We start from the raw sequence: 15,910 nt of genomic DNA, 5'->3' as shown, positions 1-15,910 counted from the left end.
AAATTCTGTAAAATGTAGGGTTCCTGCAGAGTGTTGGACAATATGGTAAAAATGGAAAATCCAGTCTGTTACAAAATAACTGAGGCTGGATGAATAAATATACCCTCCTCCTTCTTTAAACCTTTCTTCCTCCCCCTTGCCTTTATTTCCCTCCTGCATTCTCTTTCTCCTCTCGTTTCCCCCCTGCTTGTTCCTGTTTCCCTTTACCTCTCACTTTTTCCTCTCCTCTTCCCCCCTCTCCCCTCGAGCTCAGGAGATATTAAGATAGATCTCTGGACAAAAACTGAAGGAGCTAAAGATCAGAATGACAAGCAAAGCTGCAGTTGCTCTTAGCATATTTATCTGCATGAGGAACCTGAAGCCATCGGCATCGCCAGCTGGTGAGGCCAAGCGACAAGGTTTTGGACCTTTGCGGCAGAGAGAGTTAGGAATGAGATATCGCAGAAAGCTAGGACCCTCATAGGGCCACATCCTCAGGGAGGGGGTGGTGAGAAAAAATTGCCTCCTGGCTAAGGCAAATGACAGCGATACTTGTCTGTCCCAAAGGATTTATAATCAGGCATGAGCCCCTCACACAAGTTTGGAGATTAAATAACCCTATTTTGGTGCTATGAAAAATCTTGAGACAAGAAAGTAATTTCAAGTGGGCTTCAATTGTCATGTCCAAGGGCACTTAGAGGAACCCAGATTCATACTGAAAGAATAGTCTATCAGCCCAGTGTCCTCCAAATCCAGAGTCATATCAGTCAAATATAAATTCATAGTCCAAAGTCATTGAACACACAAGTAAATGAGCCATTGTGGCCCCCCAAGGACTTTAGATGATATAATAATTATGAAACACATAGAATTTTAAAAATGTAAAAAAAGTTTAAAAGGGAGGGAAAGCAGAACTAAGGAGAGACTATAAATATGATCAAAAAAGTTGGAAAAAGACCAAAAGAAGTCTATAAATTAAACAATGCACTCATTACAATGATAATATTAATAAATGAGGTTAGCAGCACATTAGACACACGTGAAGAAAGGGACTGAGTGAATCAGAGCCATGCCTTTCAGCCTTCAATGTACAGGGCAATGACCTAGGGAGCTAGTTAAATTCAGGTCCTGATTCTCTAGGTCTGGAGTGGGACCCAAAAGACCGCATTTCTAGTAAGTTCTCAGGTGATGCCCACACTTGAGGAGCAAGGAACTAGAAGGTAGATTTGAAAAATGTGGCCCAGTGAGACAAAGAGGTAGAAAATATCTCCCTGAGGGGTGCCTGGGTGGCTCAGTCGGTTGAGCATCCAACTCTTGATTTCAGCTCTGGTTATGATCTCAGAGTCATGGAGTTGAGCCCTGCATCAAGCCCCATGTTGGGGAGTCTGCTTGAGATTCTCTCCTTCTCCCTTTGCTCCTCCCCCGCAAATGAATAAATCTTAAAAAGAAAGAAAATATCTCCCTGAATAGCAAGAATAAGAACAGAAAGTAAAGGGGTGAAGCAATATTTGAAAAGATAATGGCAGAGAATGTTCCAACACCTAATGAAGGACATGAACTCACAGATTAGGGAAACCATACCCAAGGAAGGAAGGAAGGAAGAGAGGCACAGAGAGAAAAGAAATCTTGGAAAACCACATATTATCAAAGAAAGGGAAGATCTTAAAATCAGCAAGAGAAGAAAAATTTACCTACAAAAGCGAAAAACAAAAAACAAAATCCAACAATAAAATTGATTTTAGAATCCTCAACAGTACCAATGGATATGGAATAATATTTTCCAATGTTAAGAGAGAAAGGAAAAAATCCAGTCAGCCATCTATCTGAACTGTCATGCATCCATTGAAACTACCCTTCAAGAGGAAAGGACAAATAAAGTCATTTTTCAGATAAGCAGAAACAGAGTTTATGACCAACTCTCACTCAGAGGTCTTCTAGTGATTCTCAAAGTATGGGCGCCAGCAGCATCAGCATCACCTGGGAATATGTGAGAAATGCAGCTGTTTGGGCGCCGCCCAAACCCGTGAGTTAGAAATGCCACAGTGCAGATCAGGCTCGCCTGGTGATCAGATGTGACTCGGATTGGAGAAGCCCCGCTCTGGAGGCAGTACATAAAGTAGGAGAAAAAGCATTTCTGAGGGAGGGGCTGAGACATCAAATGAAATCTTGTTCAAATAATTTGATAAACTTTAGGTTAACCTAAACCCAATATTAACTAAGTAAAACAATAATAATATCAAATTTGGGGATAAAAATAAAAAGAACATTAAAATATTGAACAACAAGAAAAGTAAGATAGGATGGGATGATTGTAGTTAACCAGATACAAGTTTTCTGACTATTACGACAATAATAATTATTCAGTGATGTGATCTAGATGTTAGCCATATTAATGCTACCTATAATATTTGGCTTAGAAATATTATAAATTACACTTTTCGAATGTTGTCAAATGCATTACTTTATTTAATCTTCATAACAACCCTGTTAAATGAGCAGCCCAAATATATTCTCCTTAAAAAAAATGAGAAAACTAAGGGACATTGTAACTTGACCAAAATTCCATATTTGGGGTGCGGCTGAGATAGAATCCAAGTATTTGGGTTCCAGGCCTTTATTCTGGCTTTTCTCATTATCTCACTACTGCCTTCTTGTCACTAATAAAAATGTTATGCAAGCATGCTCTTCTGTAGAAAATATATTCTTTGAAAAAATTTCAAAAACAATTTTTATATCTTCTTTTATGTATCACAAACAGAAAAGAAGCTATTTAAAAAAAAACAAACCTTTTTTATTTTGATCGTAACAAAGCTCTATTCTCTCTGTACATATGCTTAAATGATTTATGGCCTTGTTCTTCCCAGAGAAACAGACTCAGAAGGAGAAGATAGAATGACAGCATTATTTTTTTTTCCAACGTGAAATCGAAGACGACTTGAAAAACTTCCTCATAATAATATTCTTTTAAAGGTAAGATTGGTTCCCATCAGTCAAATAGAGCAGATAATATAAATGACAGAGTTAATCATGTGCATCTGCTTTGGAGTCTCAGACTAAGTGTTTCTTGAAGTGTGTTTCGTGGATTCTGTAGGAGAGCTGGTGATGATTATGCTGTAATGTAAGCACTGATCCCCTTTGCCTCCAAACCATTGCAAAGAATAAACAGGTGATCCTCCCTTCAGAGCAACTAGAGACAATATATGTCTGTGTTTAAGGTTGGCCATTACCAGAGCCCCTTAGCCTTATATGGTGCTGCAGAATTTTCTATAACCTTTATCTATAATTAGATTTACATTTTAAAGCTAAAAGATCTTTTGATTTTAAAATTTACACAGGGTCAAAACCTGGTGAGTCAGTTGTGGAATTTTTTCCTATAATAATTGAAGGAATTTTCCAATTGGAATGAATGCCAGGATGAATTTCTTGGCCTTTTGTAACACCTTTCGTGTAAAGGTCTTCATGTGCATTGCAGACACAAGCTCATTAGCTTCCTGACAGCCTTGGGAGCCGGGTAACTGCTATCAGATGTGGAAACTGAGGGTAAAGGAGATAAACATGCAGTGGATGCTGGTCCATCTTAGATTTAAATCAGGAGCTCAGCATCTTTCCTTTGGAACACAGATTTTTATTTTTACAGGACGTAATAATTACATGTTTTAGATTGCTCAGTATAGTTTGAAGTGACTCAAATATGGAAACATTCATTACATCCTTTGGAAGATGATTTTGATCTTGTGGAGAGTTTTTTCTGTCTAACTTGTTATATATATTTTGATTCAGTAAATCTCATTCCATCTAAGAGAGTTATTTTCCTCCTGGGGGAGGGACTCGTTTTTCTTTTTAGTCTCTCTCCTTTAGTTTAATAATTTTTGAAACATATTCATTTTTTTTCAATAAATATTATAGAATATTTACTACATGTTCACTTCTATGGTATATCTTGGTATACAAAGATGAGTAAGGCATAGTCCTTCCTGCCTTGGAAAGAAGCAGGAGGTTAAATCTAGAGATGGGCTGGGAATTAAGGAATTAGAAAGAAGAATCTTGCTTGAAGTCGACCATAGAAGCTCTTTTTCCAGCAGAGAGGGACTGGTAGGGTGAATTTCTTTATGCCTTTGCCATAAGGGAAGGGGATAGTGATATCATTGTTCTGGACCTTGGCAGATGTTTAGAGTAACAACAATAAAATGGCTCCAAGGCCATTGGCCGTACTCACAGAATGGAGTAAAGACTTGAACCCAAGCCTCCAAGTGACTTGGGTTCTCAGGGAGAGTTTCCACTTCTGGGTAAAGAAAGGAAAAACAAGAAGAGAAAAAAAAAAACTTTAGGAGAGAAGAGGTAGATGAACATCCTTATGGTTCAATCTTGGCTGCTGGCATACTGTTTGTCTAAGGCTACAAGATGTGTGTATAGCAGAGTTAGTGGAGCCAAGCATTTGTTTATTCACTAAATGTTTATTGTGGACCAACTCTGTCTCGTGAAGCTTACATTTTCCTGAGGGGGTCTAGGAAACAAATAATAAGGAGGCAAGATACATTCAGATAGAGGTAATTGCTGCTATGTGCTGAATATTTGTGTCCCTTCAGAATTTATATGTTGAAGCCTAATGCCTGATGTCTTGGCATTAGGAGGTGGGGCCTTTGGGGGTGCTTCAGTCATGAGAGTAGAGCCCTCCTGAAGGGGATTAGTGCCTTATAAAAGAGACCTCAGAATGCTTGGTTGCCTCCTTCTGACACGTGAGGTTACAGTGACAATATAGCTGTCTGTGAGCAAGCAGGTCTCACGGCAACTGTGAGAAATAAATGTCTGTTGTTTACCAACCCCCCAGTTTCAGTATTTTGTTACAGTAGCCTGAGCTAAGACAACTGCTATGAAGAAGATAAAATAAGATGCTGTGATAGTGATTTGAGAGGTTTATTGTAGATAAGACAGTAGCTGTCTTTTTATCTTAAACTTAAATTATAAGGAGCTGGCTATACAAGGTCCCAGAGAAGCAGTATTCCAGAAAGGACAACAGTTTCTGGAAAGGCCCTAAAATGGGGGCACACTTAGTATTTTTAAGGAATAGAAAGAAGTGATGGAGGGATTAGTATGATGTAGTGGGGTCATACAATATAGGGGCTAGAGTAGTAAACTGCTTGGAAAATATTCTAAGTCTGGGGGAAAGCTGTTGAAGTATTTTAAGCAAGGGGGTGACATGAGTTTCAAGTGACCTGATTTGAAAAAGGAAAGATCATTGTAAATGTCATGTAGAGAAGAAATGATGGGCTCTGAATCCAATGAAAATTGACACTGTAAGAAGAGGAGAAGGCACAAAAATAGGAAAATCACGGAAAATGGAGCTGAAAGGCCAGGCAAATGGAGGTGAGAGGCAGAGTTTGGGGTTATGCAGTCACCAGGTGAAGATGGTCAAGGATTGCCTGGAGCCACCAGAAGTTGGAAGAGGCCAAGAATTCTCCTCTGGAGGCTTCAGAAGAGGCATGGCTCTGCCATCACCTTGGCTTTGGACCTCTAGCCTCCAAACTGTGGGATAATAAGGTTTCATCTGTTGCAAGTCACTATGTTTGTGGTAATTTGTTATTTCAGCCCCAAGAAATGAATAGAGGAAGTGAAGGGGTTGGGGAGATAATGAGGGTTTACTATGCAGAGGAGGGAGGTATAAATAAAAGTTGTTTGGGGACTGAATACAATGTTGTTTAGAAACAGCATAGTGACTGTGGCTAGAGCAGGAGAAGATGGAGCTAGAGCCGTAGACAGGAGCAGAGAATTCTCAACTTTGAAGGTTTGTTAAGACACAGTGGTCTTTCTTCTAAGAGCAGTGGGGAGCCAGTGAAATGTTTTAAGTAGGAAAGTTTTAAGTAGGAAATGACAAGATCATGCTTATCTTCTAGCACATCACTTTGGCTTTATCATGGAGAATGAGTTGGAGGGAGCCAAGAGTAGCTAGGAGACTGGATAGAAGGCTATTGATGGCTATAGTCCAAAGTCGGGGCATTAAAATCCAGGAGAAATCCAAGAGATATTTGGAAGAAGAAATCTATAGGACTTGGCTACACGTACGATATGATGGTAAAGGTAACGAGACTGAAGTATCAAGAATATTCTTTCTAGGGATGATAGGGACACCTGTGACAATAAAGCCCTGTATTTCTTGGGGAATGTGATGGATAATATTATGCGTCAACTTGACTGGGCTAAGGGAGGCCCAGATAGCTGGCAAAACAACTCTGGGTGCGTCTGTGAGGGTGTTTCTGGAAGAGAGTCACATTTCAATTTGTAGACTGAGTGATGATTGCTCTCATTATTGTTAATGGGCATCATCTAACCCACTGAAGGCCTGAATGGAACAACAACAATGACAACAAAACCTAGAGGCTGAGTAAATTTTCCCTCTCTGCTTGAGCTGGGGTATCCTTCTGATGTGGGACATCAGCACTCCTGGTTCTCAGGCCTTCTGGTTTGACTGGAATTATACCACCAGTTTTCCTGGACCTCCAGCTCATAGAAAATAGACCATGGGACTTCTCAGCCTCCATAAATTGTATGAGCCAATCTTTCATAATAGATTTCTTTCTATATATCTGCATATATTCTGTTAGTTCTGGTTCTCTAGAAAGCCCTGACAAACTCAGAGAAGGTTGTAAATTCAAATGGGCACTGGAGGTTTGGGGTCTTTAAGATATCCAAGCAGAGAAAGGAGGTGGGCAACTGGATCTGTGAGACTGGACATCAGAGGAGAGATCTGAGCTCTCGGCATATATATTTAAACTTATTTGAATATAAGTGGTCATGGAAGTACATGTGGATGATACTTCTTGGGAAAGAATCAAGAAAAAAAGGCATTGAAGAACCATAATATTTACTGGCTGGTGGAACAATGGCATCCAGAGAGACATGAGAAGAGCAGAGATTGTTGAGTCATGAAAACTTAGAGAAAAGAAAATTTCAGGCAAAGGGCAGAATCATGGAAATGCTGAGAAGTCAGGTAAGATGACAACCCTTACAAACACGGAACTCTCTGGTAACCCCAACAAGAACTGTTTCAATGGGCTAATGGGAGTGGGAGGGGAGACAGGGTCCATTAGGACCTAGCTATATCTGGGGTGTTAAGGAATTTGGTGTGTTTTAGTTAAAATAATTGATCACTTACAATATGGAACCAATCCAATTGGCAACTTTAAGGAAATGATGCGTGAACAGAGAGATTTCAAGGCCCCTCACTCCCTACCCTTTCGTTACCACCATTCCTTCCAAATATGCAACCACAAGGTTCTTATGACTGGAGCGGCTAATACAAAAATTCTGCTTGCAAGAATGTCATTCTTTGGATTCACACTGGGAATCAAATGCCAGGGGAGGGAAAAATTCAATTACATTCTTAGATTTGTTTCTGCTTTTAAATTTTCTGATTCTATGATTTAAGCAGGGGTCAAAAAATGCATAAAAACAGATTTGATAGCAGGCATTGGGAGAGAAGGGGAAAGTGATGAGTCTCTTGAGCAGGAATGTCAGGCATTAAAAGCAGAGTTGTGCAAAATGGGATGCTGTGGTTGCCTCTGGTTCCACTTGTCACTGGATCTAGTAAAGTCAGGAGAATTAAAATGTTAACTTCCTAGAATGTACAATCTCTGGATACTGCCAAAGAATTTCAAGAAGGAGGAGGGACAATCACTTAATGCTGGAGATCTATACATAGTTTCATTAGATTCTTCTCAGGATTGTTTGTTGTGGTTTTTTTTTAAAGACTTTTATTATTTATTTATTTATTTATTTGGGAGAGAGAGAAAGAGAGTGAGCAGGGGAGAGGGACAAGCAGACTCCATGCTGAACATGGAGCCCAACACGGGACTCAATCCCACGACCAGGAGATCATGGCCTGAGCAGAAACCAAGAGTTTCTTAACCAACTGAGCCAGGTGCCCCTCTCCTCTGGGTTTTATAATAGCAATATTAAAATTCCCATTTACAGATGAGCAAATTGGGAGTTTAAAAAAAAATCATATGCTGTCTACTCATTGTTAGTTTAGGTACTATGTTTCTTTTATTTTTTTTTTAAAGATTTTATTTTTTAGAGAGAGAGAGAGAGAGAGTGTGTGTGTGTGTGTGTGTGTGTGTGTGTGTGTGTGCAGGAGCATGGGGGAGGAGCAGAGGAGAGGGAGAAGCAGACTCCTCACTGAGCAGGGAGCCCGACATGGGGCTCGATCGCAGGACCTTGAGATCACGACCTGAGGTGAAGGTAGACACTTAACCGACTGAAGCACCAAGGCGCCCCTGGGTACTGTGTTTCTTAAATTTCAGATTGTTATACCCACTGCTTAGTTATACCCACTGATGGACACTTGTTAGAATGACTTTGCTATGGGCACAATATGTGTTCACTTCCTCTATAATGGGAAGAATGAAGTAGAAGCTTCCAGATTTGTCCAGGGGGGTAAATTAGGAATACGTTCCTATCACTCCTGGCAGCAGGCTCAGCAAATCTCAGGGTAATCAGCACACCCAGCCAGTTCCTTTCTGTGAACCAGAAGTAAAGAATGTAATTGAATGTTTTGGGTTGTGTGGCTCTCTCATAGTTCTGCACCCCGGCCCTCCATCCTGGTTCATGTTTTATAGTGCAGTCTCTATGCTAAATGGCCAAAGGCAGACAAATCAGAGTAGGGAGCAGATTTAAACAGTCAATGTCATAGTTCTTGGACTTTCAAAGTTTTACCTCCAATGAATCGATGTCATTGTTCCTTTTCCTTGAGGACACAGAAAGTGGGTTGCTTTTTCCACATCCCTCCTCCCCTTCTTTCTTTTTTTTCCCCTCCTGCCCTTCTTGAGTTGTTTTTTTTTCCTGTCCTAGTTTTAAATCAAGCATGTAAACATAATATGATTTTGTCAATAAAACATTTAGTCAGAGAAACCAGGATGTGCGTCCCTTTCGTGGCTCCTTCCCTGACCCTGGAACAGAAAGAGAGACGATAATGTATCTCCTTTTACTAATTAGGATATTGAGAGAAGAAGAGATTCAGTGATGGAATCAGAGTGACAAAATTGTCAGTGACTTATTCATAGATTCGGGAAGATCTTTCTGTTTGGTTTTTGTTTTTTTTTGGGGGGGGTCTCAATTTTTTTTTTCGGATGCTGATTAAAAAAATAAAAAATTGAGCACCATGACCACAGAGGTGGAGTGGAGAATGAGTTTGAGCAATGGTGAGGAGAATGGTAATTAGCGCTTCCATTACCATGGCCACCCTTATTCTGCCCGTCATCTTTACAATTCCCTTTCATGGGAGAAATAACAGCTCCTAATGGGAGGACAAATCTCTAGAGGCAGACAGCTCTGGGTTGGTGTCTCACCTCCACCTGACTCACTGAGTGAGACGAACTTTTCTCAGCCCCTTCTTTTATCTGGAGACAATAGGAGCGACCCCACAAGTTTATTGTGGAGACGTGAAAAATAATAGGCACATTTCCGACAATAACCATATATTTGGGTTGGATCTGAACTAGATTAGCTAACTTTGTATGCTGTCTCTAGAACTTTTGAATCTGGTTTGTATTTAGTTTGGGCAAAGAATCTCTTATGTATATGGTTTATGTAGGTTGGATTCTAGTAGGTTTCTGTACTACTGCCCTAGAAGAGATTACAGAGCTGAGACACAGGTCCTTGCTATATCCTTGGGAATAGGCTAGTGGCCCACGATTCTCCTATGCATATGTGACTCAGAAGCAAATGGGTGGCAGCACATCATGGCTATCTTCTGGTATATGAAGACAACCAAGAAAGCCTTTCCATAAAGAGGTCCTTTGGAGAGTATCCAGGGTGTGTTAGAGAGTCCAGGCCCACATTTGCCATGTTTCCCTGCCCATGTGGTAGATTCAAGTCCTGCTCAAGTAGTAAACAAGAATTTCTGCTTTTTCAAAGCCATGCTGTGATCAACAGAGTGGAAAGGCCCAGATAAGAATAATGCATAACTGTCATTTGTGGATTTTAAGAGTTCTAAAAGGTAGCATTGCTTGCTTCATTTGTGTTTAGTTACTTTGTATTGACCCTGTCCTTCTGAGGATGCTTAGAGTTTTTCTTCTGCTTTGGCCTTTGAAACTGTTTCATCAGGTTTTTCCCAGGTGTAAGCCAGTCAGCACTGATTTGAAACTAGAGGCCTTTAAGCATCTCAGCACATGACAGAGGCATTGCACATTAGTACCAACCATCAGCCAGGCAGCTACTCTTAGGCTTTTGAAACCTCATGATTTAGGGTGCCTGGGTGGCTCAGTTGGTTAAGCGACTGCCTTCGGCTCAGGTCGTGATCCTGGAGTCCCGGGATCGAGTCCCACATCGGGCTTCCTGCTCAGCAGGGAGTCTGCTTCTCCCTCTGACCCTCTTCCCTCTTGTGCTTTCTATCTTCATTCTCTCTCTCAAATAAATAAATAAAATCTTTAAAAAAAGAAAAAGAAACCTCATGATTTAGACAAGTGCTGTGTTGAGGTCACTGGAGAACTCATTCATTTTAGTGACAATGATTAGCTGTACTGATTGACTGAGGAACAGTCAAAATACAAGCCAACTAAATTTTCTAATTTATAGCTAGTTATGTCATCCTATAGACAAAGTCATGGGCTGTGGTGAGGTTCTGTCTTGAGGTTCTTGCCATCCTATCAATGCCAACTAAATTATATAAGTATTAGGAGAATCATATCACCTTGGCTCACTCTGGCCTCCAGGGCATGGACACAGAGAGAAACCCCCAGATGAGCTGCTCATGTCTTTGGTGAAAAAGACATATCTGAGTGTTGTGTGCCGAGGGTTAGGAACCCTGTAGTCATATCAGTTTGAGAACAATCTCATTGGATCTCCTAAATACAGCAAGTGCAGAACAAGCCAGTTCCTGGATAGTAGATGCAGAATCTCCTGGGGAGACTCAGTAAGTAGTGCCAGGAATCCAAATAGCACTCCTCCTTTTGCACCGATAATAAATCAGTACCCAGTAGGAGACAAGAGGTTGCCTTTTAATGGGTTCTTCTCTTTACCCAGCTTCATTCTACATGGTCCACAAAAATGACTTCTGCTCTTACCCATATTCTTGGATGGGTTGCTTATTCCTCCCCCAAATAAAATACACCTATTTTTCGCATCACTTGTCATGGAAATAAATTATTTAGTCATATTCTCCTCTTGCTTGTAACTACAAAGATGTGTCATGACTACTTTTTATTTCTCTAGGGAAATGGTAGAGTTTAAAGGTGAATGAAAGAATCTTCCTTAATATAGGTAATAAAAACTGTTGATCATTGGATTTAGAAACAGGCATAAAAATGCAAGTTTGCTCTCCTGGTTTATCTTTCTTTTCTTTTTTTGCACACAGAGCTCATGCTGGGGCTATGTAAATCCCCATTCACCTGCCCTTTCTTCCAACTGTGAACGTATTATGCTGGTTCAATCTAAGAAAGTTTCTGATGTTTTAATTTTAATTTTATTTTTCATGGTAAAAATACTTAACTATAACCCCTATACCTTTACTTGTGCTGATCTATTATTCGAACAGGGTTTCATCATGTCACTGCATATTTGATGTCACGTCTTCTTAGCTCTATGTATCATGTAACCAGGTTCTAATTTCAGCTCCTGCTTAGTTAAAACACTTTGTCAAACTTCCCTATCACATATTTTTTTTTCCTCTCACACATCATTTCATCCTCACTCCTGAAAAATCTGTTAGTGGCAATTCCAATATTGGCAATGTAAGAGTGAAAAAGAAAATTAAAAAGGGAAAACTGAATTTGAATGTCATTGCAAGAAGGAAACGTTGATTGAACATTCTCAGTGAAAGGGCACATTACGTCCCAGATATGTGTGGGCTGTTTAGTAAGAATTATTACACAAAGGTTAAATAATGTGTCATTCACTAAAATAAAAGGAGTCACTTAAATATTTATTTAAATAGATATGCCTCCAACACTTTTAAGCTTGGTTTATGTATAATTAATGAATTGAGAGAAAGATTCTGGAGCACAGAAACATAAAGTGTGAAGAACTACTGCCAATTGAGTTTCAATAAAAATGAAAAGAATGTAATCCTTGAAATGACAATGCTCTTCACTTGGAAAATACAATTTTATTTTTAGACAATTTTTTTTTGGAAACATATCTCCACTTACAAAGCACTGAGCGAGGTTATGCAGTTAAATAGCTTTAGACAATGTAGGATATTTCTAAGTATTGTACCCTCCCCTTATCCACGGGGGATACATTTCAAGACCCCCGCCAGTGGATGCCTGTAACCGTGGATAGTACCAAACCCTATGTATACTATGTTTTTTCTTAAACATACCTGCCTAGGATGAAGTTTAACTTATAAATTAGGCACAGTGAGAGATTAATAATAAATAATAATACAATAGAGCAATTATAAGTATATATGGTAACGAAGTTACATGAATGTGGTTTCTCTCTCACACTCAAAATATGTTACTGTACTGTGCTCACCCTTTCTCTTGTGAGGATGTGAGGTGATAAAATGCCTATGTGACAAGATGAAGCGAGGTGAGTGACGTAGGCTTCGCCACCTAGTGTTAGACTACTATTGACCTGATGATGTGTCAGAAGGAGGGTCATCTGCTTCCGGACCTGTGTTTGACTGTGGGTAACTGAAACCAGGAAAGATTAGGGGGGACTCCTGTGGCCTCTTTGCACAGAAAGTACGTCAGAGACTTAACCAAACCTGAGTGTCAGAAATGGCCTCCCTGAGGACAGCACCTCTGAGTAGACACCTGAATGAAGAGAATGTGAAAAGGGCCAATTTCTGGGAAGAGAAAGCCTCATATGTAACGTCACAAAGGCCAATGAGATCGTGGTGCACTAGAGGAAATGGAAGGTGTTGTTGGAGGGGAGAATTCTTCCTCTACCCTTCCAAATCTTCCAGCTGGACTAAGAATTCAATTGACATAAAACAGATTAACAGGAATAAAAACCCCAAAGTTTTGGGGCACCTGGGTGGCTCAGTCATTAAGTGTCTGCCTTCAGCTCAGGTCATGATCCCAGGGTCGTGGGATCGAGACCCGCGTTGGGCTCCCTGCTCCGCGGGAAGCCTGTTTTTTCCCTCTCCCACTCCTCCATTTGTTTTCCCTCTCTCACTATGTCTCTCTCTGTCAAATAAATAAAAAATCTTTAAAAAACAAAAACAAAAAACCCAAAGTTTTTTATGTGTGCATGGAGGTCCAGTAATGAAATTGAGATCCAAAGAAATGACCGAGGCAGGAGGTTTTTATACATTTTAGACAAAGACAATACGTTTGTGAGGAATTCACAGGACAAAGAAAACAGGAGCTTTAATTAGTAAGGAATTCTAAGTGGGCTGAGGTAGTAGATGAGTAAGAAAGTAGCAAGGTTTATTTCTACAGTTTTCTTGACTTTAAAGTCCCTTATCTCTGGTGATATGGATGTCTTTTACTTCTTAGTATAGAGAGGGCATTTTTCATATGCGAGATTTGTCTCTTGCTTTCAAGGGGACAGAGGGGGGGTCTAAGGGTCCTTGCACTGGCTATCTACCAAGTAGCTTTAATTCAAAATAATCAAAATGCCATGTGGTACATTTTGGGGAAGCCGGCTGTGAGCTCCTACAATGTCTAAAGGCTGAGTTTAGGGGTGCCTGTGTGGTTCAGTTGGTTAAGCGCCTGACTCTTGATTTCAGTTCAGGTCATGATCTCAGGATCCTGAGATTGAGCCCTGTGTCAGGCTCTTGGGATTCTCTCTCCCTCTGCCCCCCCCCCCCAACTTGTGCACACGCTCTCGCTCCAAATAAATAAATAAATAAATAAATAAAATATTTTTTAAAAAAGGCTGGGTTTAAAAAGCAAGAAGGAAATTTGGGAGAAGTGGCCTAAGTGTAGGCAGGAGCCATCTAGGTATCATCCGGTAGAAAGAAATGAATGTAGCTAGGTGTAGGTCTTTTCCTAATTAATTTTGGGTGAAACTTATAATTTGGGAATTTCCCAAAAGAAATGTATTTAGAGCAATATTTTTTATACAGATAAGGTTTCTTATGTCCAATTATGTACTACGTTTTCATATTTTAACCTCGTTATTTGAGAACCATCGCTTTGGGTTACAGTTGCTCTTGATTTATTGATTCACGTACATATTATGACACACACGGCAGATACGAAGGTAAGTAAGACATATGTTGCCTTCAGGAGATGGTAGTGTAGCATGGTGGTGTAGGGTGGGCAGGAGGAGCTAAAGGATGAGCTATGAACCAACAGACTAAGGAGGGGGTGGTGAGAAAAAGAAGATGATATTGGATCACCAGGATCATCAAAACATGTGGCAAAATACACACGACCCTACACACTGCTGCCCTGCATCTCTCTTCCCAGTGGGAAGCTTCTGTTTTTATAATGGTTTATTTTGGGGGTATCTCCTGGTTCTTTTTGGGCATAGGGGCTATGGGGGAATTGGGGAAGTGGCCAATGATAGCAACTCCTCATTAATAGGTCACTTTACACAACCCCAGGAGGACATTTCACCCTATATTCGATGTAAATAGGGTTGTGGTGACTCTCAAAGAATGTGGAAGAGTCCTGGGAATCCACAGGACTGACCCCCATGGCCCTCCTCCTTTCAGGACACTTCATCATCACCCACCATACCTGGGCCACATGAAATGGTGAAGAGTATTGTCCAGCCTTGTAAGTTAGGGAAACTAGCCTTAACATTGACTTCTTAGGTTTCAGAATTCCTGTTCAGTGCTTTAAGTCTGGTCTCTTCCCACTCCAAGTTGGTCGTTCTGAGGAAACAGAGTTTTTCTGTTTAGCTGGGGACACACAAATGCACACACGCATGCATAGTCTTTCCTATATTTGTTTTCTCACATCGAGCCTTGCCTCACTTTACAGAATAACATGTTCTCTTGGCTTACTGAGACTTTCTTCAGTTGGTACACTTTTTACTTCCCAAATATATACAATCTTCTACCCCCTGGTGGGCTTTTTTCCAATCTTTCTCTCCTAGATCACAAAAAAATATTCACAACTACATTTTTAAACATAAATTATGTGTAATATTAACAAATGGTCCTTGTTTACAGCCAAGAGAAGTGCACTATTCAACAGAAAGAAGAATATTTCTGCTACTTCTCTGTTGGTGCCAGCTCACAGAAACAGAGCTTGACCTTACTTTACGAGATTGCCTACCAGTCAGAATTTATGAACTTCATTATGTTATTTTCAGCCATTGTGTTCTTAATTATTCATCTTGAGGCTTTTTGGAATTGGCGTCTTTTATTAAAATCTACCCATATAACCAGGGACTCTTTGGAGTAAGGTTAGCTCTCCGAGGATGGGATACTGGAGCAGGGTTTTGGGGTAGGGGAAAGTTCAGGCAGCCCTACTGTCACAGGCTAGGTGGGATGCAGCAGGAAACGGAACCAAGGGGAAGGCAGTGGGGATGGAGAAAAGATACGAAATAGAAAAAATATTGGAGAAGCAAAAATGGAAAGGAACTAGTGTCGATGTTTTGAACTCAGACAAATCAAAGGTGATCTGACATAGACAGGAACAAGATACCAAGTGAGAAGAATTTAAACATGGGATGGAGAAGAAAGAGTGCCAATCTTCAAGATTTACTTGAGCTGCTAGTAGGAAACCACCCTTTGAAGGCGGAGAAGAGGCCAAAGCCCACCCAGGCTACCTTGTCTCTCGCTTTCCTCCCCATCGGCTCTCCTTTCCCAATCTCCCTCTTTCACTTTTTTTCCTGCAGAGTCCAAAAAGGAAGTGAGGTTGTGGCTGCTTCAGCTTTTAATCCAGTTGGAGAAAAGAATCTTTGCGAGGCCCAGTGGCAAGCTGCATCTGTTTGGTTTTGCCAATTGGTCTGGCATGCACCGAAATATTTAGGATTAGAGCTCAAGAGAAAAGTCAGAACTCTCCACAGCTATTTGGAAGTCCTCTGCTTA

General features: G+C 40.5%; 1 long non-coding RNA gene across 2 annotated transcripts in view; it reads right to left on the bottom strand.

Moving 5' to 3' along the window:
• Positions 1 to 15,910, bottom strand: part of LOC113913036 — a 32,235-nt gene that overhangs the window by 3,543 nt on the left and 12,782 nt on the right. For both annotated transcript variants that reach the window (XR_003517073.1, XR_003517074.1), the window contains exon 2: positions 14,610 to 14,746. This is a non-coding gene — a long non-coding RNA (uncharacterized LOC113913036). The remainder of the gene's footprint in view (positions 1 to 14,609; positions 14,747 to 15,910) is intronic.

This window comes from Zalophus californianus, chromosome 14 (genome assembly GCF_009762305.2).
Source record: "Zalophus californianus isolate mZalCal1 chromosome 14, mZalCal1.pri.v2, whole genome shotgun sequence".
Lineage (NCBI taxonomy): Eukaryota > Metazoa > Chordata > Mammalia > Carnivora > Otariidae > Zalophus > Zalophus californianus.
This window is presented reverse-complemented; position numbering and strand designations above follow the sequence as displayed.